Source organism: Dipodomys merriami, unplaced genomic scaffold, assembly GCF_024711535.1.
Source record: "Dipodomys merriami isolate MVZ:Mamm:240054 unplaced genomic scaffold, mDipMer1.0.p SCAF_13, whole genome shotgun sequence".
Classification (NCBI taxonomy): domain Eukaryota; kingdom Metazoa; phylum Chordata; class Mammalia; order Rodentia; family Heteromyidae; genus Dipodomys; species Dipodomys merriami.
Window position 1 is genome coordinate 11,007,335 of NW_027202604.1, and position 26,801 is coordinate 11,034,135.

Here is a 26,801-nt window from a genome sequence, read left to right on the forward strand (position 1 = left end):
AAGTTTAGATTTCTATATGCCCAAGAGAAGAGTCATTTTGGGGGTGAGGACAGGGAAATGCACAAGGACAAGTGTAGGCCGCTCTTTTCTGTTTTTGTCCCTGTCTTATCTTTTTCCCTTCCATCATCTTTTCTTCTTTCTTTCTCTTCTCGCCTTTCTTTCTTTCTTTCTTTCTTTCTTTCTTTCTTTCTTTCTTTCTTTCTTTCTTTCTTTCTTTCTTTCTTTCTTTCTTTCTTCCTGTCTTCCTGTCTTCCTTCTTTCCTTCTTCCATCTTTTCTCTTTCTCTTTTTTTCTCTCTCTCCCTTTCTTTCCTGTCCATTTCCCATTTCCCATCCTGATTGTGTCATGAGTGCTTTGTTCTGATGACTGTATCAAAGCCTAATAACTTCTCTAGGCTCCACCTCTAAACCCTGCAGTCAAGTTGAATTTATGCCCTATTAATACCTCACATTGAAGTTTAAAATTTAACAGAAGAAATCCTTCAAAGATTGACTCACGCCATGTTAGAACAGTTGTGTAAATTTTTAGTGTGGCAGGTGAGGAGGAGGATTTTTAAGCCTGGTTTCCCTCTGTAGAGTCTTCAGAGCATTGCTTTCTATTTATTTTTGCCATCTGAACTAGGTATGTGTTAAAATTATGTCAATGGTGGGTCAAAGGGAGAACAAATGTAGCAAATGATACCCACTAGATACTGTGTTGAAAAACGAGCTTGTGGGAAAGGGGAGTGGGGAGGGAAAACCGGAAGGAAACAAGGGAAGAGGTGACACTTCTGACTGAAATGCCATTACTCAACTGTAACCCTCTGTGCCTCACCTTTAAATAAAAAACAAAACAAACTATGTAGAACAAGAAAAGAAAAATTATTAAGAGAAGACAAAAATAGAGAAAGGGAGAAATAATGGAAATGAAGAGAAGTGCTTTTTGGCATACGGTGCATTTGATTTTGCTTTATCACATAATGGACTCAGTTAACTCATTTCTTATCACTCTAGGTGTCTCAGAGATGCTTCAGGATTTTAAAGGTAGGCTGGATTGTTTAAAACAAACATTCGAGTCCAGAGCCAAGTATCATGGTGCATGCCTGTCATCCCAGAGCTAAGAGTGCTGAAGCAGGAGGAATGTGAATTTGAGGCAAGTCTGGGCTACAGAACAAATTCAAGTCCAGATTCAGCCATATAACAAGATTATATCTTTTTAAAAAATGGAAACAAGATATGAAGAGGATGGGAGAGAAGGGAGAGGAGAGAGAGAGGAGAGAAAGGATAAAGGAAGAGAAAGAAATGAAAAAAGTGTTCTAGTTATGGTTCAAGTACCAAACAACACTAATTTTAAGAACTGGCTTTGGCTTCATGGGCCTTGCTTCCTTATCTGTAGAATAAAGTTTTCCAGATCATACACCTGAGAATCCTGGCTGCCTTCTAGACGTTCTTGAGTTCATTCACAATGAGTTCACCAGAGCAGATCTGTTGCCCATCTGTCTACAAATGATTTTGAGGAAAGGAAAGTCGTCGCTATAAATTGTTTGCATATTCTTTTTGTACTCCAAAATGTTGTGAATCTGTGAAGGTTTTCACCTCAATGGTTTTCATAAAAGGGAATTTTTCTGATACCAAGTCATTACTTTTCAAGCCTGGTTCTATATCAAACTCACTTTGGAGATAGTTCATTTTGTTTATTTCTGAGAGCATTCCTTACCTTTATCTTCAAATGACTAGGCCTGAATCCTTACATAATAAGGTCTTGGCAGCTGTAATTTAAAAAATCCCCTCCCCAGATCCTTGCCATGTGAGACATCATTGAAACGTTGCTTGAGGTCCAAAGTGTGAAAATGAACTTCAAGAATTCTGTTGAGCCATGCTTGTGGCTTGATAGAACAGCTAACAACGTCTAAGTGCTTTATAAATGTTAAATATATTTAACAGGTCTGGCATTACCCTTTCCAAGTTTGAGAAGTAAAGAATCAGAATATATTTTTCACCAGAGTATATTTTTCTTCCATTTGTAAATAATGTCCTTGTTTTATCTTTCACAAATATTAAAGGTTTTTGTAAACTAGTTAACTAGAAAACATGTATCTTGGGTAAGAAAATATTTAAGGTTCAAAATAGTCTTATCAATTCCAATAATAATCTTTTTATTATTTAATTATGCATGCATAATACATAATAATATTTATCCATTGATGCCTACCTTTTAGCATTATAATTGTGTGGGTGCATTATGTTGTAATTATGACAATCCTGTGTGTTTGTTACAGATGAGGACAAGAAAGCAGGTTTACATTATACATTAGCAGAATATTGTAAAGCTGGTGTCAGGACTAGGATTCGAATCCTAGTAAAATACTGGCTTGTGCTTTTTGTTAGCACTTCAAAAATTAGTTGGAAAGTGATCACTTCTGATACCTTGTCATCACTGAATAAAACATTTCTTCCACATGGCAATAAAGGGTGTGAAGTAAGAGGAGCAGCAACTTATTCAGAGATGTATATTATTGCTGACAGAAAGACTTTCCTTTATACTCATTGTCAGAGGTAAATCTTGGGAGAGACAAGGGACAAAGGAAATTTTCTACAACCTCTTTCTTACTTATTATCTCCACAGAAGCTAGAAATCATGCCATGGCTAGAGAACATTTTAGCAATAAGAGATGCATACTTTGGTCCATGTTTTTCTTAGGGATAAAATTTTTAAAAAGTTTATTACATTCATATTACCATAATGGAAAAATTATAAACTTTTATCTAATTTTATAATTTACTGGAAATATCTGGACTCAAAATTAGACCACATAGTGAAGCGTTGCAAAATCATATTGTACAAATCTTTTCCATACAAAATTGAAGTGAAAACAATATTATTTTTAATATGGAAATAAAATCATGGGTATATGGGTACCAATTATCTAGGTTTCTTTTGCTGATCGTTCATTTTGGCTCCTTAGTTGAAAAATCATACATTCAAAAAACTTTTTGAGAGTAATTTCATAGTTTGAAAATAGGCTTTTCTTGGACTCACTGTTATCCCTGACATGGGTATTAAATTAAATAAGTAAATACCATCTAGAATTTTAAGAAAAATTCATATCTAAGGTATATCTAACCATTATTGTCCTTTTTTATGCCAGTTTTTTGAGTTTGAGCTCAGGGCTTAGACACCATTCCTTAGCTTTTTTACTTAAAGCTAGCACTCACCATTTGAGCCACAGCTCTACTTCTGGCTTTCTACTGGTTAACTGGAGATAAGAGTCTCAGAGACTTCCCTATCCAGACTGTCTTTGAATCCTGATCCTCAGATCTCAGTCTCCTAGTAGCCAGATCATAGGCATGTTTCACTGGTGCTTACCTATTCTGTCAAGTCTTGAGATTAGGGAAGGAACTAGCTTCAACCAGGTACCATGAATGCCCACCCTCCAATTTGTTTCTGTTGATTTATGACTCCCCATTTGAGAAGAGCGCTTCTAAAATTCACCTCCCTTTTTTTGCATGGAGTTTTGAAGATTTTTTTTTCATTTGAATAAGTACAATCAGACAGATGTCTAGATTTTGGTCTTCTAAACTCCTGTCTTGTTGGCTTTCTCTATAAATTGTCAAGACTTTTTCCACAGAACTCACCGCATACTCTCAATTTCTCAATATCCTCTAACCTTTTAGTAATATTTTCTTTCCCCTTGGCTCATCTCTTGTGATGGCCTTTGAGTTAGAGGGTTGATAAGACGGTGCAATTTGCACATGAATGTGGAATGCCCAGTCATCCCTCTAATACTTGAGCACAGAATATATTATGGCACTATAGTCCTGCGACTCTGTTCAAAAGAATCAACTTTTGGGTCTTTTCAGAGTCAATCTGTGCAGAATTTATAGCTCAGTTATTTTGAATTCAAATCAAGCTGAAAACTTCCTGGCACTCAAGCAATTTTAACTCGATTAAAATTTGGCTTCAATCTGTCAGGCTGTCTTTTGGCACAACTCACTACCAAAGTATGAAAATACCTGAGATTTTCCTGGAATTTGTTGAATGGTGGGATGTGTGGTATAGATCTGTGGTTGTCCTGGGCATATACTTATTTCCTAATTAATCTACACAAATCAGACCGATTTTCTCTTAAAGTGCCATGGAACAGTATTTTTTAATGACAACTGTTTATTTTGAATTAGTTAATTCAACAAATGTAAACTGATGCATAAAATGATTTACTTAGATGAAAGATAATTACGTGACTAAAGAGCCTGATTAATTGCATTATTCAATTCATGTTTCTACTGAATCTAAAATGTGAGACCACTTTATTCCATTTAAATGGGTGGAAACTACCACCATTTAAAAAAAAAAAGCGAGATTTGAGACAGAGCCTTTGTTGCTATGATTATGTTTGTGATTTTAATTGCTGAGATATTCGTGTTTGAAAAGTATCTGCTGTCAAAGCAGAGAAGCGGTAATGTTCCTAATGGTTTCCCTACAATAGCAATCACACCGACAATCCATTTGGAGAATAACCATAATGGTTATTCCATTTAGTGTGTGCTCTGTGCTAGAGTGTCAGGGTCAATAGAATGGATATGAAGATGTCTGATGTAGCCGATCCTTCTATTATGTCATTTCCACTGATGTTATGGAAGGGAAAATGGAGACCTGAACCTGAAATAATGGAGAAGAAAAGGAGCCTTTTATTATATTGCTATTATCCCACAGACAGGCCCTCCCACTGGAAGCCATTCAACAGGATCTTCCATTGCAATATTTTAATGCTGTTTTTCTTTCTAAAACTGGGGAAGAAAGGAAACATGGATTAAAATAAGCAAATGCAGACAACTCTGCAAAAATATTGAGTTGTAAAGGTAAATTAATGACTACTGCTACATTATTTCTTCCCTGTCCCTGTAAATATTTGAACACAGGGCTTGAAGCTTGCTCACCTGGCCCTCTTAACATCTGAGCCACACCTGCAACTTGGCATTTCCTTCATTATTTTGGAGACAGACCCTCATGGACTGGCTTTGAATCAGAATCTCAGACTTCTGAGTAGCTAGGATTACAGGTGTGAGCCATTTGTACTTGGCTTGCATAGTTTTCTGAAATAAATGCACTTTTTTCCATACTATAAGAAGGAAAAATGAACTTATTCTGATAATATGACACATGTTTTGTTTTTAATCTAGACCAGTTAATGTCAGCTTTAAAATAAAGACTTAAACTAACTCAAAAAATAAAACAAAAAACCTCTCAATACAATTCTAATGTACCAAGTTCTAAGATATCTAGGACACTTCTCATAATTTTTCCTGCCTTAATTAAAAATCCTGGAATAGAAGGCTTTGGAAAGGATATCAGAAGGGCAAAACCATTTTTGAATTTCTACTCCTCCTTTTCAAGGTAGATGGAATAAACTAAGGGAAGGATGGCCCATGTGGTCTACAGTAGCATGCTACAGCCAAGCCAACTTACAGTGGCTCATACCATCATTTTTATATGAATTTCCACATTATGTATATCTTGCCTGTGATATGAAAGCAAAGAAAGGAGTAATGGGCCATTCTGACTATATATCTATATCTATCTGTCTGTCTATCTATTTATCTATCTATCTATCTGAATATGAGATGTCATAGTGAAACCCTTTGGTACAATTTTAATACACAAAAATGAATGACAGAAATCGAAAACAGGCTGTGTATGTGGATGTAGTGGCAGGAGTGATTAGGTAACAAGGGGAGTGTATGAGGATGAATATTATCTAAGTAGTTTGCTTATATGTAGGAAAACAAAACAATAAAATACATTGAGCAGAGCACTGGTAACTCATGCCTGTAATCCTAGAAAATCAGGAGGCTGAGATCAGAGGGTCACGGTTTGAAGCCAACCCCGGGCAGAAAAGTCCATGAGAATCTTACCTTCAATTAACCACCAGAAAACGGAAATTGGCTTTGTGGCTCAAAGTGGTAAAGTACTAACTAGCCTTGAGCAAACGATCTCAGGGACAGGATCCAGGTATAGACTTCAAGCCCTGGAACTGACAAACAAAACAGAACAAAACAAAAATGAAAAAAAAAAAAACACCTGTAGAAATTGCTTTACGAAAGGAGGATAAATGTTGATTGGAATACATTTGCATATCTGTGAAAATGTCACAATAAAATGCTCTCATACCATTAATGGAAATTTTAATAAAAAGAAAACTAAGCTAGGCGTGGCTGGCTCACACTTAGAATCCTAAATATTCAGAAGGCTGAAATCTGAGGATCACAGTTCAAAGCCAGCCTGGGCAGAAAAGTCTGAGACTCTTATCTCCAATTAACCATCAGAAATCCCTATGTGGTGCTGTGGTAGTGGTAGAACAATAGCTTTGAGAGGAAAATCACAGGCCCCTGAATTCAAGCCTCATAACCAACAAAAAATAAAATAAGTAAATTAAAAATAAATTAAAAAAGAAAAACAAAGTAAGTTGAGAAAAATGATATTGTTGCCAAAGACTTTGGTCAACAAGTAAATTAATCATGTATTCCATGAGATATAATTGGTATAAAAGAGATAATTCTAGCTTTTGTGTTTTGTTTTGTCTTCTTGTATGTTTTCAGTATGTTTTTTTTTTATGGTGAAAATATCGTACAGTGGGGTTACAATTACATGGGCAAGGTAATGAGTACATTTCTTATGAAGCATTGTTGCTTCCTCCTTTGTTTCCCCTTCCCATCCCTTCCCATCTCCCATCCTTCCACCCCCAAACCCCTCACCAGCTTCCATCCCCCGCTAAAGTTGTAAAGTTCATTTTTCGACATAACGACTTGTACATCTCGTCGCAAAGGGTGCACCTGTATCCCTATTTAAACGATTTGTTTTTTCCCTTCCCCTTACAAATTATACCAATATCAAATACAGTGAAAACAGGGATTATACCGTCAGGGAGGGACATACAAAGCAATAAAGAAATATCTTATAAATATGTTAGAAACAATCGCAAGAAAGAAAAAAAAATGTTTGAATCCTTATCTTGGGGTTAATTTCACTTAACATCAACTTATCTGTTTCTGCTTGTCTCAGACATATACTAGTAATTGCAAATAAGGAAAACCATGGGACCTATGTTTCTTTGGTCCTGGTTTACTTCACTTAATATAGTTTTTTTCCAAGTCTTTCCATTTCCTAACAAATGGGGCAATGTCATTCTTTCTGATGGAGGCATCTGGGTTGCTTCCATATCTTAGCTATGGTAAATAATGCTGCAATAAACATAGCTGTGCTGGTAGCTTTAGTATGGTCTTGTTTGTGATCATTTGAATAAATGCCCAAAAGTAGGATTGCTGGGTCATAAGGGAGCTCTATGTGGAGTCTTTTGAGAAACCTCCATACTACTTTCCAAAGTGCTTGAACAAGTTTACACTCTCGCCAACAATGCAGTAGGGTTCCCTTCTGTCCACATCCCCTCCAGCATCTGTTGTTATTAGAGTTCTTGATTCTAGCCATTCTAACTGGGGTGAGGTGCATCTCAATGTTGTTTCAATTGCATTTCTTTTATGTCTAGAGAGTTTGAGCATTTCTTCATGTGTCTATTGGCCATCCTTCTTTCCTCTTCAGAGAAGTTTCTCTTTAAGGCTTTAGCCTGCTTATTTATTGGGCAGTTGTTTCTTTGAGGATTTGTTATTGGGGGATTTAATTTTTTGAGTTCCATGTGTATTTTAGATATGAGACCCTTGTCCATTGTATGGCTAGTGAAGATCTTCTGCCAATCTGTGGGCTTTCTATTGATCTTGCAATTCTACCTTTTAATTATTAATCTGACATTATTTATGGCTTTTTTAACTACAAATTTTTTCCTAAATCCTGTATATTTATGTTTTTGAGATGATTTAGATACATTTCCTTGTATAAAATGTGCATCTGCTCTGCTCAAAGAAAGTGAAGTCTTTGTAGTTGAAATTTGCAAATCCATTGCTTTTTTTCTTTCTTTTTTCTAAATAAGTTTATTATTGTAAAAATACTGTACAGAAGGGTTACAGGTACATGAGCAAGGCAATGCGTACATTTCTTATCATGGATTGTTGCCTCGTCTGTTTTTCCCTTACTATCCCTTCCCTCCCACCTCCTCAACTACACTTCCCCCCTCTCCCCTGCCTAAATTGTATAGTTCATTGTTCAACATAGCATCTTATACATGTCATTGTTTCAATGGATCAACCTGTATCCCTATTTAAACAATTTGTCTTTTCCTGAAGATGAAAAGTTTACTCTCAAATTATATGACTCTCAGTTTTGTTTCATTCTTCAAGAAGAGAAGATTGGAGGTGTCAAATGTAAGAAGAAAAAGTAATATATGAGTGTGATTAAATATTTGGGTACCACTTAACAAAAATAAAAGTAATAAACATTCAAGTACAATTTTCTATTTATTTTCTGACAGTTCAATATGTTGAGGTCATTTATATCTACTGGATGTATCTGGGGAAAATACTAAGTGCTAGTGTGCTAGTGTACATTTCTCCCCACAGTTGTACAATGGTGTTTTGGTAGTTTTAAATGAAATAGTATAAGAATATTTGCAAATTGTTCTGTTGGTAGTACTTACACCTGTTATATATTTCAGCAAATGCTACAGATAATTTTTCATTTTTTTTATTGTGGTGTTAACATTCTGGATTTGAGGAAATGATAGAGGATGTTGGATGTGTAGCTCAGAGGAAGAGGACTTGCCTACCATGCCCTGGGCCAATCTCAGTGACACATACACACATACACACACACAATATGGTGGAGCATTAGGCTTAAAATTGTGTAACATCTCTGTACTACAGTGGATGTCCATGAGTCTGTGGGTTTGCCAAGTGTTCGCTGCTCTAGACTGGGCTCTACTGATCTTGACTGTACTCTCATATCCTTTGTTGGAAGCTTTGTTTTGAGTCAGAACTGAGTAGGAATAGTTAATCTGATTCAGTATATCTGCTCCATATGACAGACATCCTTCTGAAACCAACAGGTCCAGTGATGTCTTTCTCCAGGCAATGGCTTTAAATATTTTTGAAGTAATTGAACAAAGGAGCTTCAAATAGACAGCAATGGCTTTGTAAAGGCTGTGTTTGTGATGTTTGCTAAGGCCACACAGTTTAACAAGTCATACAATTTAATAAGTCTTACCCTCAGTGAGAGAAGAGTAGAAAATTGGGGAAGGGGCAATAAAGCATATGTTGGGAGTGAATGTTGATGTACCTCATCATGTACCTCAACACTAAAGCTAAGTGATGGATGATTTTGGGCAAAAATAGAGTAGGCCATCCTGCAGATAAACAATAGAAGGAAGTATATTAAGAAAATGATAAGAATATTATATTATTTGCAAAGAAATGGATATTTTGTTAAATGAAGTATTTTTTCATAAGTGAAAGCTAGATTTAATTTACAAGATCTACAGATACAAGTGGACAAATACCTAGTTGAAGGCAAATGTACACAAATATATTGACATAAGCATGGCCTTTGTAGATGAGATTTCAAATGATGCATTCCTTAGAAAAACAAATTCACAGCCCAATAAATTAAAGTCAGGAAGCTAGTACTTGAAAGGTGTTGGGGTGGGGAGGAGTTTTAGGGAAGAAAGGTGGGAGAATGTCGTCATCATAGTCGATGTATATCTTATGAAAATAGAAAAAATTAAGTGATGGGTTGTATTGAGAAGGGAGGGGTTGTGTTAGGGGGGAGACTGATGAAAGGGATGGCATCAATCAAGATACATCTTATTTATAAACTGTTTTGTTAAATGGCAACCATGTTGTACCACTACTTAAAGATAATAAGATTTTCTATGACAAATACCACTCACAGTCTTAGGATGAGGATTGGACATTTGGAATTAGAATTGGTGTCCCTCGGAACAGCAGTTCAAAAAAAAGTGATGGAAAAATTTGGAGATAAAATTTTGATATGTGAAGAGATTTAGGTGATCAGAGGGATGGGAGAACTAACTATGGAAAACATCTCATGGACTTTTCTGCAGAAAAGGATAGGGATATGGATTGATACTTGGCAGCCAAATGGGGCAAACAAATCTTTAAGTAGTACTTATTTTAATGTGAGGTTCACAGGCTGATGGTAATTGCTCAGCCTAGGAGGGAAACCAGTGATGCAGTGTGAAGAATAAAATTGGTGGAGTCATGGATTAAAGTAGATGAGGTAGGCTGTACTGCACTGTTGATGGCCTTAGGTAGATTCTGCAGAGTTTAGCTATAGGAACTAAAAAGACAGTCAAGCATGTCTTTCCTCCTCCTACCCCTCCCCCTCCTCCTTCTCCTCCTCCTCCCCCTCCCCCTCCTCCTCCTCCTCCTCCTCCTCCTCCTCCTCCTCCTCCTCCTCTTCCTTCACCTTTCCTCTTCCTCTTCCTTCCCCTCCCCCTCCTCCTTCTCCTCCTCTTCTTCCTCCTCCTCTTCATCATCATCATCATCATCATCCTCTTTTTTGTGCTTATCTTGGGCCTTAAATGCTGTACTTGGGCACTGTCCCTAAGCTCTTTTGGCTCAAGGCTAGCACTCTACCACTTGAGCTATAACACCACTTCCAGATTATTCTGTAGTAATTGGAGATAAGAGTCTCATGGCTTTGAACTGTGATGATCATATCCCAGTCTTCTGAGTGACCAGAAGTATAGGCATGGGTCACCATGATATGTATTCTGATCCCAATGGATTTTTGTCATGGAAGCTGTAGAATTTCCCTAAACTCTACAGTTCAATCACATAATCTCCTGTGACTGATAACATTATTATTCCTTCAGAATTAAGTCCACTCCGTACATGTTTGTTTTAGGCACTAATTCTCAGTTTGATATTTTATGATTTTTTTTCAACTAGTTTGCCTGGCTTCCTCTCTCAGGCTGGGTTACCATGCTAAAAGTCCTGTACCTCTAATTGGTTACAAGAAGCTCTGACTTTTCTCTGCCATCTTCCCAGAATCGGAAGTCAGCATATAAACATTCTTCTGCCTACTCCAAGTACAAGAAATCACATCCAAGCACATTTATTCTCAATGTTGCTTTACAGCCATGAGTTTAAAAGTCTTCTTAAAAAAAATCTCAACTGAAACTGACTGCAGAGTTTAAATTACTCTCGAAGTACCTCTTCATGATTAAACATCCGAAACATTTATTGATGGGAAGCAAGCATTGATAGTGATTAAGTATTAAGACTATTTTTTGTAGTGACTAGGGCTTGATTTACTCAACAGATAAGAAACCCAAGTAGCTGTCAAAGAAAAATACCTCAAATTGGGAGAAAAAAATCAAAGCTTAAGATGAACAAAATATCCTATAATGTTCTTAACACCTACGTGAAATTTTCTCAAGGATGCAATTTCTTCTCTTTATCATGAATTTTGTTTTCAGAAGGCATCTAACACGACTGTCCTCAAATACTTAAAAGTATTTAACAGAAGTCTCTGCATACATAAGTTACAGACTCTATGCTCTGCCTTTTATCCTGTCATAAATGAAAGCGGCTGCTAGCAGTAGTCTGGGGTGACCTTGTTTTCACACCAGATTGCTTAGCCCAATATTGGAATGAAAACAGATAGTGCTACCCTATAAATCTGTCTTTATAATCATAAAAAACTTGAGGTAGTGAAGAGTGGCAGATGGATTCCAAACTAAAGGAATCCGTCCACTGTGAGTTTTGGCATTGAAAGACTAAGATCAATGCCAAGGACAAGATGGACATTTGGGACACCCTTGGCCAAGGCTCTTTGTGTTCCTGTCTTTGGGACCATCTTTGTGACTACCAGCTTCCCTGCATATGCTGCGTACTATGACCTCAGCCAGCCTCCTCTGCCAGCTCCTGCAGATGCCCTCTGCTCTCAGGACACTTGCGTGTTTGTTTGGGTGGAAACATGGCAATGTGCTTTAATCCTGCCCTGTGTCCTGGAGTGAAGAAATCCATTTAAGTGACTGAAAACTCAGCTACCTTTGATGAGATTTTCAAATTTGTTTTTCTTACCAGAAAAAAGATACAGCCAATTTAAAATTAAAACCAGGCTTATAAATGACATAATACTATTTTCTGTCTATTTTGACTTACACAATTAGGGCATTCTTACCCTTTGGGTCAAAACATTTGTAAAGGAAAAAGTTTCCCCAGAAGGACACTGAGACAGTTATATATCAAAATTGTTCATGGTGATGTCTAGAGATATTTTTGGTCATCCCAATGGTGAGCATGGGTTACTCCGGGTCTCTAGATGGCAGAAGCCAGGGGTACTGCCTGCCATCCATAGAACTTCTTCTCCCCCTCCCCCCCCACATCATCACCAACGGGCAATGTCCGGTTCAAAATACCAGTGGGGTGTTGCAGAGATCAAGAACACTTCAAAATGTCAGTCTTGATAAATCTTCATTCTATTTCCTATGAATCCATAAGTTAATATTTTTCTATCAGGAAAAGAGACCACTCACCTCCCCAAAACAATTTCCACCCCCAGTGCAGAATGTGAAGTGTGAGAGCCAAGCCATTTACTCGTGGTAAAACCAAGCAAAACGAGCATCATATAAACATCTCACCTGTTTGTGTGATTATTGGGGAAATCTAGATACAAGTAGACTTTGAGCTAATTTCCACTGTCCGATCCCTATATAGTGGAGCAGCCAATTGTATTTATTTCTGTGCAAACATTGAATATTGGTGCAGAAAGATGGTGGAGAGAGTGTGTCAAGCCCTGGAACTTTGCGGCTGGCAAGGGAACTGGGTCATGGGCAGCGATGTGAGCAAGTACAATGGACTGGAATCTGAAATTCTCAACCAAAATTCACAATCACAAAATTCACATAACAGTCCTCTCCTTCACATTTTTTAAAATGAGAAAATTAGTTGAAAATGGGAATGAGAACCAGAAAGCTTGAGGGCAAGCTTGCACACTCTCAGTGCCTGAAAGGATTAAGTCAAATAGTTCAGCCTTAGATTACCCTCTCTTGGCTTGATCTAACCCCTGGATGGTGGTAGGGAAGTTCTGATGGAATAAATATCAATAAGCTAAGGGGTGCTATCTGGGCTCAGGTTTCTTTACCTTGTGGCTTCCTCACACATCATGATGCCATTTTTTACTTCAGTGAACAGACATTAAGAAGACTTGCTAGTCTTCTTGCTAGTCACAATATTCCTCAGACTCCTCCTATTCTTCTTTATAGGCAATGACTGCCATGTAAGAAAAAAATTTTTAAAAAAACAGGCAAAGAAACAAGTAAACAGAACTTGCACTCCCAAAATAATTTGCACAGAAACTAAGCTCCCGGTGACCCAGATACTTAAGAATCTGTTGGAAAAGGTAGAAGAGATGGGAAGAATGAGTTAACTTAAGATAAAGAATCTTAGTGAAGAAATGGAAAATACAAATGAAAGAGAAAGCCTGGAAGTGAAAAATACAATATCTAAAGTTGTAAAGTAAGTTAGATTAAATTGACCGCAGAACAAAGGTTGAAAAATAAAGGACCAGTAGGCCTAGAGACATATCAGTGTACACTATCTAAAATACAGAGAGCAAAATATTAGTAAGCAGTGGTGTGACATCACGTGATCAAATATGTGTGTACTAGGATCAACAGAAGACAAAAGAAGACTTGGGACCAAAAAAAAAAAAAACAAACCAAACACAATGCAGATAGATGAGAGTATTATATTTCCACTTATCTGACTTTCAAGATTGGTCCAAATTAATTTATGGTGACAGAAATCAGAATACTCTTCTGGTGGAAAATAAACTGGAAGTGTGCCACAAGAATACCTAGAATATTCTTGTGTGTGGCTCTATATCTACTGTTGAATGGATGAGAGATAACGTGAATAAATTTGTAAAAGTCATCATGGGTCTTTCCTATCTGTACATTTTAAAATGAGAATCATCACAATGTGATAAGCCAAACAAAAATATTATTTAGAGTAACATGGTGAAATATTTACAAATCAATGAAAAGAATATTCCAATATGCATTAAATTAGCAGTTTGTGGAGTAAGTTCAGTGTGGGTGCACTAAGGATGGTGTAGGAGGTACTAGTTGTAAGTACCCCATGAGTTGATAAACACTGGAACTGAGTCACCAAATACACAGGGATTCATTCTTCTACTATTATTTTGCTAGTTTTTTATTCTTGTATGTTAGGATAAGGTCTTTGAAATAATTGGTTTTCTTTGTTTGAATAGTAAGTGATGTCAATCACTACAGTAAAAGGTTCATCTTTAAAAAGCAAGGGTCATCAAGCAGTTTTATCTTTGTTGCTGTTCTTTTTAATGTACTTATGATGTACTATGTGATTTTTTTGTTTGTTTCTTTGTATGTTCTTCCCCCATGGTACAACACCTGTTGTCACTGTATTTGTTGTCACTGTATCTGGTATCCTGCATCTTGTATATACATTTTTCTAATTTGGGGAGGGGAAGGGAAATAACAAAATGCTGAAATAATGATACAGGATGACCCATTGTAACAATGAGATGTACAAGACAGTATGTTGAAAACGAACTTCACAACTTTGTGGGGGGGGTGAGGGGGGCTGGTGACAGAAGGGAAGAGTGGGGAAGTGGAGAGAAAAGGGATGGTAGAGGAAAAATAAAGGAGGGTGTAACAATGTTCAATAGGAAATAGACTCATTACCTTGCTCTTGTAACTGTAACCCCTCTGTACAGTATCTTTACAATAAAAAAAATTAAGAAAAAAAGTGTCATTTCTTTGTTCCTGAACTTACCCCACTATAACCAAACAACAAAATTTGAAACTGACAGATCCCTTTGAAAAATCTGTTTCATTGATTAAATTAGAAATATGCCTTCTGATGTAAGTTTTCTTTCTGTTTAACAATTTTGAAGTATAATATAGATATAGAAAAGTACCCGTGACTTTTCACAAGGTGAATTGCACCAACATATAACTCCCATGAAGATCAATTTAGAGCAACATAGAAATTCAATTAAGTCACCTCTAATTCTACCCCACCTAGAAGCTTAAGTATTACCTTGACTATTAAAAAGCATACTTCATCCAGTTTAGTATTTTTATTTCAATTTGGCATTTGGATTTTGTATTATTTTTTTGCATGTGAGAAATCACAGATAAGGCACAGAGTGCTCAATCTCCTTGTTTTGTAGTATTCCACTGTAGAACTATGCCACACAGCTCACGTGTTTCCAATTAGGCAATATGAGTTGTGCTGCCATAAACACACCAGAAGTAATCTTCTAGTACATACTCATATGTTGGATAGAAATATACCCAATTAGCGGGGCACTGGTGGCTCACCAGTAATCCTAGCTAGCTGTAATCCTAGCTACTTACTTAAGAGGCTGAGATCTGAGGATCACAGTTCAAAGCCAACCCGGAAGGAAAGTCCGTGAGACTCTTATCTCCAATAAACCACGAGAAAACCGGAAGTGAAGTGACGCTGTGCCTCAAGAGGTAGAGCTCTCGCCTTGAGCTCAAGAGTGCAGGGACAGTACTCAAGCCCAGAGTTCAAGCCCCATGACTGACAAAAATAAAAAGAGGGAGAAAGAAAGAAATATACCCAACTAGAATTGCTGAGTCAAAAATTCCTACGCTTAGTCAACCAATTCTATAAAATGATTGTATGAAATTTTACAGTGGTGTCAAGTAGTTCTCACTCTTCTGCACTTGAAGAAACAGCAGGTTCACCGTGGCTTTGTCATTTCTACCATCCCATCTGTAAAGTGGCATTCATGGTGTGCGTGGGTATTTGAAACAGAGCTATTAAAGAGGTCATTGTCATACAATAATCCTCACATAATTTAGCTAATATAGCAGGAGCAATTTGTAATGAGAACTTGAGAGGCTGGGATAAAAGGATAGTTCCAGTATATTTGGTCTATAAATAGTGAGATCCTCTCTAGAAACCATCCAGCCAACCAAACCAAGTAGACCCCTCTATAGTCTCACATCATTTGCTAAAGTTTGGTTATGTTTATTCATCCTTGAAGCCATCATCAGAAACTGAGATAAGATATGAATAATTGATATCAATTATCCCACAACTGTTTTCTCATGCCCCTTTGCAGCTGCTTTCTTCCTCCTTTTCCCATGCTTGTTTGTTTGGTCATTCCCACACAGGAGGGTAAATCTGCATTCACTTGCTTTTTTGGTACAAGTGAAAGTTACATTGGAATTGCATTTCCTTGATAGTTGATAAAATGGAATAGTACTTTCAGTTTTATTTTCCAAGACATTAATTTTTAACTTTGTTTTGACATAAAGATAAGTATAAGTGGTAGCATCCAAGCCACACAATTGGCACATTTATCATCTCCTCCTGGGAGATCATAGTTCAGCTGCCATCATTCATCTGGTATCAACTGATTTTCAGCTGATGCACCGTACTATAATAGCAATCATATATGCCAATCATCCATCTCATAACAAAGCTTAATATAGAAAAATTGATTTAATGGCAATGCAATGTGCTTCACAGGTTATAACATTGGGGGATGCTAGAATCAGCCACTTACTATCCTAATAAGAAGCTGTTGAGAAATAAGGAAAGGAAAGGAAACATACAAAAGTCAAAATGTCAAGTTCATTAAGTTGATACTGGGAAACAATTCAAATATGTGAAGAAGTTATCTTTGCAATTCAAAACTAGGCCTTTGACAGATTTCCCTACTCAATGTCAGTCTAAGTATCACTAGACCAGAGAGGGCTTTCCTCCACTGCTAGGTAGGGAAGGCATAGTCTATACTCAACTTTTCCATCTAAAGACAAGCATATTATATCTTTCCACCCACAGGAAAGCTGGGGATGATAGCGTGAGTCAGAATTGCCAATATCAATAGAATTCAGTGAGGAAATAGGAATCATGGGAGTTCCAATGAGAGGTTAGCACTTGTCTATTCTTTTAACCTACTGATTTAAACATGGAATGTTCACTCTGCTAAGATTGAGACTGTCTGACTCAGGAGAAGAAAATGGGAACTACAAGAGAGTCCATCTCTCATCTTCATGAGAGTAATTTCCCAAGTCAAAGTACTGTGTGATTAGCTGTATTTCTGGACAACTGTTTAGATTATAGGAACTAGCCCAGAGGACTTTAAAATAGGCCAGGATTGTGTGTTTGTTATATCAGCCTCCAGGCATCTGCTAAGGTTGAAAAAACTAAAAGTGGCGATTGTCATTTTTCATCCCAAATTATGTATGACATTGTCCAACATAGCCTATCACAAGTTCTACAACAAAATAGATTGAGAAAAAGCAGTATTAAATATAAAACCAAATAATGCATCAAATCTTAAATAAAAATAATTCAAAGGAATCCAAATTCTCTAAAATATACTTGGAACTCAAAAAATTAAATCCCCCAACAACAAATCCTCAAAGAAACAACTACCCAATAAATAAGTGGGCTAAAGATTTAAAGAGAAACTTCTCTGAAGAGGAAAGAAGGATGGCCAATAGACACATGAAGATATGCTCAACCTCCCTAGCCATAAAAGAAATGCAAATCAAAGCAACATTGAGATACCACCTCACTCCAGTTAGAATGGCAAAAATCAAGAACTCTAATAACAACAGATGCTGGAGGGGATGTGGACAGAAGGGAACCCTACTGCATTGTTGGCGAGAGTGTAAACTTGTTCAACCACTTTGGAAAGCAGTATGGAGGTTCCTCAAAGACTCCACATAGAGCTCCCTTATGACCCAGCAATCCCACTTTTGGGCATTTACCAAAATGTTTACAAACAAGACCACATTAAAGCTACCAGCACGACTATGTTTATTGCAGCATTATTTACTATAGCTAAGATATGGAAGCAACCCAGATGCCCCTCAGTAGATGAATGAATCAAGAAAATGTGGTATATATACACAATGGAATTCTATGCCTCCATCAGAAAGAATGACATTGCCCCATTTGTTAGGAAATGGAATTACTTGGAAAAATTATATTAAGTGAAGTAAGCCAGGCCCAAAGAAACATAGGTCTCATGGTTTCCCTTATTTGCAATTACTAGTATATGTCTGAGACAAGCAGAAAGGGTCAGATAAGTTGATGTTAGATAAAATGAACCCGAAGATACGTATTCCAATGTTTTTTTTCTTTCATGCGATTGTTTCTAAGGCATTTATAAGATAATTTCTATGTTGCTTTGTATGTCCCTCCCCCATGGTATAACCCCTGCTTTCACTGTAGTTGATGTCGGTATAATTTGTGGAGGGGAAGGGGAAAAACAAATAGTCTAAATGGGGATACAGGTGGACCCATTGCAACAATGAGATGTACAAGTTGTTATGTCGAAAATGAACTTTACAACTTTGGTGTGGGGGGAGGACGGGGGGGGTCAGGGAGAATTGGGTGGAGGGGGTTAGTGGGGAGGATTGGAAGGGATAGGAAGGGGAAACAAAGGAGGAGGCTACAATGCTTGATAAGAAATGTACTCATTATCTTGCCCATGTAACTGTAACCTCTCTCTGCAGTATTTTCACAATAAAAAAAATAAAATAAAATAAAGCATGTACAAAAAAAGCATATACACCTATGACAGAGAATATGTAAATAAATATTAAAGGATCCATCTCCAAAAAAAGAGAGCTAAAATTTAAAGAATTTAAATGGAAATTCATGCTCTTTTTGTACTTGAATTTTCATCCTAACAGCCTAGTTCTCTGTAAACTGCATTTGACTCTGTGTGTGTGTGTGTGTGTGTGTGTGTGTGTGTGTGTGTGTGTGTGTGTGTGTGTGTGTGTGTTTGTGTGTGTGTTTGCTGGAACTAGGGCTTGAATTTAGAGACTGGGAATTGTCCCTTAGCTTTTTTACTCAAGACTGGTATTGTCTCTACCACTGGATCCACAGCTCTACTTCTGGTTTTGATGGCTAAAAATCAGAGTCTCGTGGCCTTTCCTGCTTCGGCTGTCTTCAAATTGCAATCCTCAGATCTAAGCTTCCTAAGTAGCAAAGACTATAGGTTTGAGCTACAGATATTTGACTCGCATATAATTCCCTTTATTTTTCACATTGTATTGTTAAGTACTTGTGGAATGAAGTTACAATTCCGTAAGTCTGGTTATAAGTACCAGGCATCTTGATGAATGCCACCCCTTCCATCCTTCTCCCCCATTTCCCTCCTCTCATCCTTACCCTGAAGTTACACAGTTAACTTTTTACACAATGTATATTGGCTCTAATGACTGAGTTTGCTCTCCTCCCTCCATTTCTGTGCTCCACCCTCATCACATATGATTCTTTAAGAACCCAAAGATTTGTTATAGTTACACCTACATCGTTCACTTTCCTCTCTTTTAAGAAAGTTCAGAAGCAAATGTTCACAAGGGATGTTGAATTTGCCCCCATTGCAACAGAATTCAGAAGATGATATTTCCCAGCTCATGAGCAGTATTCCCATCTCAAATTATGTTTCTAAAAGCCAGCCCTTAGTTTGATAAGGACCACAGCAGACAGAGAGTGGCATTACAACAAGCCAGAGTACTGGGGAAAGTCTTGATTTTAGTTGGATGTTGTCTAAGCATTTTGTACTGGGGCAGGAGATGCACTATCAATACTAACTCTTCTCTTCCAGGGATTGGCATTTAAGACTGTAGGACTTTCTTAGAAGCTTATCAAATTTTGTCTGTTGCTGGGTTTTAGAGATGACTTCCTTTTTTCTTTTTTTGACAAAACCCATTGGCACCGGTTTACTTTGCCTTCCATCTTCTGGTAACCAGTGCTGCTGAGGGTGAATTTAGTCATGTGTCAGATGGCTTCTGTTTTCCTGGCTCCCAGCTGTGGCAGTATGTTTTAACACCTGGGGCGATTTCCATATTTGATGAGCCTCTCTTCCCCAGAGAATATCCATGGTATGCTATGGACATTGGGATACTTGATAATGCCCCTGGTGATTCTTACACACAGCCAAGACTGAGAACAGCTATGAAACTCTGTTGATACGTATATTCTCTGTGAGCTTCACAGGCAGCCTCCCTTATTTGCAGCTTTGGAACTGGAAAGTTGGGTGAGCTGGTCGCTGAGTTCAGGCAGCTCATGTCAGCACCATTCAGGAGGCTGAGATCTGAGGATCAAAGTTTGAATCCAGACCAGGCAGCAAAATCTGTGAGACACTCATCTCCAATTAACTACTCAAAACCAAAGCAAAAAACAGAAGTAGAAAAATGGAGCTATAGCTCAAGTGGTAGAGCCCTAGCATTCAACAACAGAAGCTCAAGGATAGTGCTCAGGGTATGAGTTCAAAACCAGCACACACACAAAGTAAGTCAAAAGAGATGTGTGTATCCTGTCTCCTTTGAATGTTTCATCCCTCCGCTTCATACTTATTCTACCCACAGATCACTTTTCTGCACATGTATAAATTGAGCTTCTGTTAATATTATTGAAATCTTCGTGATAGAGGCCAAAGGAGGATCAAGGCTCTGGTTAAGGTGTTAACCACTTTTGAAATACAGAGTGTGTAATGTGTTTTAGTCATCAACACTGAATACAACTTGGATATTGTTTTTTTGCCCTTCATCTCTTCTTCCAATAGGGTTCAATTGAGTTTTTATTAGCTTAATGTTTCAAAACTGTTCTATTGATTCCTATCATATAAAATCCAGCACTGTTTGGTGTATTTTAGTGTATTTAAATATGGAAACAAGTCTAAGTAACTTTCAATATAAGAAAAAGAAAACTTAACAGTTCTCTTTATAGCAAATAGGTACTATCAATGTTTTGGCCATCTTAAGTTAAACCATAAAATATATGTTTTTACACTTTACTTAAATTGAATTTACAATCCCCCAAACCTCCCTGCTTACCTGTAACAGTGTGTAGTGTAGTAAAATTAGCAAATATTTAACTATATTGGTAATTTATAATTCTTAGATTTTAGTTGTAAGCAGTATACATACCAAATACATGTTGAGTTCCACAGTGATTAGAGTATCCTACAACTCTCTTCTAGGCTTCCCTTTAAAATTCATCCAGAATTTGTTTACAGCTAGTTTTACTATTCACAGAAAAGTCCCTAATTATGCTCATGGTAAGTGGTGTTAAAACACTGCTTGTCAGGGAAATTCTGGACTAGGTAGCCTTTGGTGAAGTTATGTTGTCCTGTTCTGTGAGAATGTACCAGAGCTCCTTTACTTTATGATTGCTTTGGACCTTGGTCTAGTAATGCCTAATTTTCCTCTTCATTTTTTTCTGGTATTCAATTCTCTATTCCATTTATGTCTAGCCAGCTGTGAAAATTGTATTCATCCTTCTAAGAAAAAAAAATCTCTCTTTTCCTCTGGCTTACCCAGTCTTCCCCTTTGTGTTTTCCACTGCTCATCACTTCTATTTTAATGGTAGAAATGAAACAAGGTTTTCAAACTACTTCAGTCACTCTCATATTTCCTGTACATGGACTTTTTTTCCCGAGGACTTTGCACTTCTCCTTTTATCTTTGTGACTGTGACCATTGTTGCTCCGTAATTTTTCTAACTTAACTAAAAATAGTGAGATATTCTTTTTCTAATAGGATCCAATTTGTTTATAAATAAATTATTTTTGTCTTCTATGAGTAAAGCCATGTTTATGGCTCTTGAAATCCAAAGGCATGAACAGTATTTATGGAATGAAGAAATTCAGAGTGAGTTTGAGAAGATAGAAGTTCAGATGATTAAATTACACATATCCCACTCTTGTCTCTGTCGGGCAAGAAAATAGCATTAAAATATAAGACAAGGCTACGATCTTGTATATTTTGCACATAGTGTGTTTTTGAACTTGCCATTAGTAACTTTTTCCAGGCCTGGAGCTCTCTTTCATTGTGTTAGGTATGCCTACTTAGGAAAAGATGTGCTTGTATTTGATGTTGGTATAATTGTGGAGGGGAAGGGCAAAAACAAATCGTTTAAATAGGTATACAGGTGGACCCATTGCAACAATGAGATGTACAAGTCATTATGTCGAAAAACGAACTTTACAACTTTGGTTCAGAAAGGGGGGGTGGAGGGGGTAGAAGATGGGAAGGGATGGGAAGGGGAAACAAAGGAGGAGGCAACAATGCTTGATAAGAAATGTACTCATTACCTTGCCCATGTAATTGCAACCCCTCTGTATGGTCTTTTCACAATATAAATAAATAAATAAATAAATAAATAAATAAATAAATAAATAAATAAATGGAAGAAGAAAAAAAAGATGTGCTTGTTGTAATTCAAAGACAAGCTGTAGTGACTACAACATAGTCAAATAAAAAGCCCCTAACTCATAAATATCTCATTTCCCAGGTATCAGTATCATGTAGGTGAAGTGATTCTCATTAAAACCTTATAAACAGGTACCATTATGCCTACTTCAGGGATATTGAAATGAATTCACTTTAAAATGTTAAGAAGCTTGTATAAATACATAGACTCAGGAATTGGCAATAAACTATATTGTCAATAGGTGGGCTGGCAACCTGAATTTTTTCTTGCCCGTGAAAAAGTATATGAAAATATTCATAGTCTAATCGCGTATAGGACTAATAGGTCTAATATACAAACCACATTTTCTTTATTCATTCATCATTTGGTGGCTATTATGAATAGAGCTGCTAATTGTTAAGGAAAAAGATATTAGTCCTAAGAAGATGTTCTTCTCCTCTTCCTTTGGTAGTTATTGAATGTCTACTCTTCCCCTGAGAGAAGACAGAGGAATTTCTTACATTACTGAAGAATTTGGCATGCATTTTTCTGGTTTTCAATTACTGTCCTCTACCTTTTCTAGGATTGGGTTCAGGCACCACCCTGCACTTGTTTTTCATGTCTTTTCCGTCTCTTGTGGTTTATGGTGATTTCTTTGTCCTTCTATGTAAATTGGGTTGATTTTGTTAGTTCAGAACAAGTCATAGGGGACCTTGAAATAAAGAAGATGGATAAATATGTTGCCTTTAGAAATAAAATAGAAAGTACAAAGGGGAAAGAGTAAATATACTATCACTGGGGGAAAATGATATTGACAAGAATGGCAATATTATTTCTCTGAATATAATGAAAGAGAAAAGAACAAAGTCTTACCTTTTCCATATCTGACAAGTAATATGTCAAAACGCATAGCAAGGTTTGAGGGAAGTATATGTCACACAATGAAATGAGAATTCATTCAAAAATGAAGCAAACAAACAGAAACAATGAAAACAGAAATGTCATATGACCCAGCAATTCATCCACTAAGTTTATAGCAAAGGAAATGAACTCAGCCTATAAAGAGATACTTGGCTTCAAGGTTCACTGAAGAACTACTTAACAACAACCCAAATATTGAATCAATCTAGGAGTTTAGTGGTTGATAAGTACATAAAAATATAGCATATACAATTACTTAGTTATAAAAAGGATGAAAATTCATCATTTGCAATAACACATTAAGTGAACTAAGTTCACTTAATTTAATATTTACATATGAATTTGTAAGTGTGATTTCACTACAGTAGAGTAGAATGGTGGGTATAAGTATAGGGAGATGGAGAGAGGGTAGTTAAGACTTTCAGTGGGTGGGGTTGACTGGAGGAATAACTTCTAGTGCTTCCTAGCACAGGAAAATTATTATTGAAACAACTAATCATATATTTTAATATTGCTGGTAGAGAGGGTTTGAATGTCTTCAACACAAAGCAGTACTACATGTTTGAAATGATAGATATGCTAACTCATCTAATCATACCACATTGTATAAATGTGTTGGAATGTCACCATTTACCTCATACTTATGTACAATCACTATGCATCAACTAAAATTTAATATTAAAGCTCACCCTGAAAGAAATAAGAGTGTTTAGTCCAAACAAAAATGCTCTTATATTAGTGAGAATAGTGCATATTGTGTGCACATGGTCAGAACAATAGAAAACATTAGTGTATTTGGCAAGATACATAAATGAATCTATAAAATTATATACCAAAAGTAATAAAAAGTATATTAGCTAGATATTTAAAATAATTATAATGTATAATGGGTATCAGCATTGTACAGAATTAAAAGTAGTCTGTTTTTCAGTTCTGTCCAGACTTAGGTAATAACATTAATTCAAGAGATATTTGGGGGGAGGGGTTTGAAAGGGCTTGATGAACAAATAACTCTATTCTGTGCAAAGGAAAGATAATACAAGAAAGTGGTAAGACTATCCTCTGAAGAAGAGAGGCCAGAGAATTATTGCTAAATAGACAGTGAGGAAAATGGGTGTAACAAACTGGTTTGTTGTGAAGTGATATATGGTACTACCCTATAGTCATCTGACAATGCAGGTCATAGGTTTCACAAAATTTTGCTTCTAGAGCTCATATCCCAGTTTGCCTCAGAAAGTTACAGTTTGTCTGTTGTCCAGGAGTAATTCTTAGTTTTGCCTTATAAATGTGTTCTATTTGTACAATTATCCTATCTGTAACTAATGTGATGTGAAATCCTGGGATCCCTTGCAGTTTCCATGTGCCCACAAGTTTGATATGCAATGCTAAAGAGTTGGATGTATTCCAGCAGGGCCCCGGTTGCTCATCAAGACAAACAAGCATCTCACAATGTGGAGTGTATCTTCCAGTATAACTGTGAGACAAAAGACATCTGAAGCTAACTTCCTGGTTTCTTTTTTCCATAGAAATGAAAAGATCATTTGACTTTTAACAGATAATTCAGTTGAAGGAGAGAAAACAAAGAAGATAATGCTAAAAATGCATACTGCAGTATAGATTACTAAGTTAACCATACAAGAGACAGTGACTGGAAAAAATGTCCCCTGAGAATTGTTTTAATTTATATTGTCTTAACATTGAAATATAACATCTGTGCTGCACCTGAATGGAAATCTAGTCCCTACCTGGGCTTACGAAGACTTGACTGCCTCAAAACCATTTAAACTTTATTTGAACCAAAATTGTTTAGAATGTATTGGAAACACAGAAATGGATATCTCCCACTTGGTATCTGTCAGACTTCAGCCACGAACTTAAAAGATTTGGGGTCAGGGAGAATATTGGAAACAGATGGAAACTAATTTAGGTGGGTTGATTATAATACTGTATCTCCAAATCTTTCCTTCTCTCAAGTACTTTACATAGTGCATCTGTTTAGGGATCTTCCTCAGTGGAATAGTATATAAAACAGATACAGATGCAGACTTTGAAGGATGTTAGGGGAGAAGGAAGGTCATATGGACCATATCCAGCTGAACACAAAATTTAACATCTGGAGGAGTTGAATTTTTATCCCAGTCCTGCAATTGCCTTGCAATATCATGCACAGAAAATCCCTCATTTCCTCTGGTCTCCAAACCCCTCTCTTTTAGAATGGGTAAATCCTGATATAAATTGCATGTGTTGAATACAAAATGAAAAAGCTCATCTCACAATGAGATGGGAAACCTTACAAAGACAATCTAAACTCTTGTTGTGTTTTAGGGTAAGACACACAGTTCATCTTCAGAAATGCCCTGGGGGTCATTCTCTGCTTGGGATTATAAATCTATGTGGAATGATACTATCTCCACAGTTTCCTCCCCTGATTATTCCAGCCAAATCATAGGCTCTCACTCACAAACTAGTACTGTTTCATGATTGCATAACCTTGCCTCTGACTAAAACTCAAACTCATACGTTCTGATCTTCAAAAAATTAAAAACTTAAATTCTTTATTTTGCTACTCAAATGTAAACTTTTAACACTTTATTGTATGTACCTTGTCTCATTATATTTAAGTAGTATACATAGATGTAGTTGTATGTTTGTATGTGTGTGTGTATCCTGCATCTTCCTGATTAATGAGCTTTTACTTTTTTATATTTTTATTTTTTATGTTTTTATTGTAAAGATATTGTACAGAGAGGTTACAGTTACATGAGTAAGGTAATGAGTACATTTCCTATGGAATATTGTTACCTGCTCCTTTGTTTTTCTCCTATCATCCTTACCTCCTTACCTCCTAAGTCCTTCCCTTCCCCCTCCCAAGTTGTAAAGTTCCTTTTCAACATAATGTCTTGTAAATCTCATTGTTACAATGGGTCTTCCCGTATCCTTATTTCAGCATTTTGTTATTTCCATCCCCCTCCCTAAATTAGAAAAATGTATATACAAGATGCAGGGCACCAGAATCAAATACAGCGAAAACGGGTTATACCATGGGGGAAGAACATACAAAAGAAACAAAAAAAAAATCACATAGTACATCATAAGTACATCAAAAACAACAGCAACAAAGATAAAACCTCTTGTGTTCCTATCTTGGGGTTCATTCTTTTTTATGCTCTTTAAAGTTTTTTCAATGAGCTGGGCATTGGTGGCTCTAATACTAGCTACTCAGGAGGCTGAGATCTGAGGATTGTGCTTCAAAGGCATCCCAGACCAGGCAGGAAAGTCCTTGCAACTCCTATCTTCAAAGAATGATCAAAAAGCCAGAAGTGGAGCTGTGGCTCAAGTGGTAGAGCACAAGCCTTGAACAAAAAAAGCTCAGGGACAGTTCCCAGAACCTGAGTACAAGCCCCAGGACTGACACACACACCACACACACACACGCGCGCGCGCGCACACACACACACAAACACCACACACACACACACACACACACACACACACACACACACACACAATGACATGTCTAGTTCTTTATCCTCAGCAAATTGTCTCATCTCTAATAAGGAGAAATGAAAGGCTATAACTTGGAAATATTCTCAACTTCTTCCCACTAGGCAAGTAAATGTGGCCATATGCAAATCCCTCCTCTCTTTTTGTATCCAGAGCATCTCCTGTTTTCTTTCCCCCTGGACAATGAAAGAAGCATCCATATTCTCAGGAATCTTATAACAATTTTCCTCTCAGGTTCTTTCTTCATAATGCC

General features: G+C 36.9%; 2 long non-coding RNA genes across 6 annotated transcripts in view; one reads left to right on the forward strand and one right to left on the reverse strand.

Annotated features, from left to right (window-relative positions):
* The window catches only part of LOC138824530 (uncharacterized), a 265,875-nt gene that overhangs the window by 207,334 nt on the left and 31,740 nt on the right, over positions 1 to 26,801 (forward strand). The window contains exon 8 of one of the 2 annotated variants that reach the window (XR_011371115.1): positions 993 to 1,022. This is a non-coding gene — a long non-coding RNA (uncharacterized lncRNA). Of the gene's footprint in view, positions 1 to 992; positions 1,466 to 26,801 lie in introns of those variants that run through there. The other variant, XR_011371114.1, reaches the window with a different exon arrangement.
* The window catches only part of LOC138824531 (uncharacterized), a 61,187-nt gene continuing 38,848 nt past the window's right edge, over positions 4,463 to 26,801 (reverse strand). Inside the window, exons 3-5 of one of the 4 annotated variants that reach the window (XR_011371119.1) lie at positions 22,698 to 22,835; positions 5,892 to 6,010; positions 4,463 to 4,638 (exon numbers count right to left, since the gene is read on the reverse strand). This is a non-coding gene — a long non-coding RNA (uncharacterized lncRNA). Of the gene's footprint in view, positions 4,639 to 4,670; positions 4,767 to 5,891; positions 6,011 to 22,697; positions 22,836 to 24,363; positions 24,519 to 26,801 lie in introns of those variants that run through there. The other 3 variants (XR_011371117.1, XR_011371118.1, XR_011371120.1) reach the window with 3 other exon arrangements.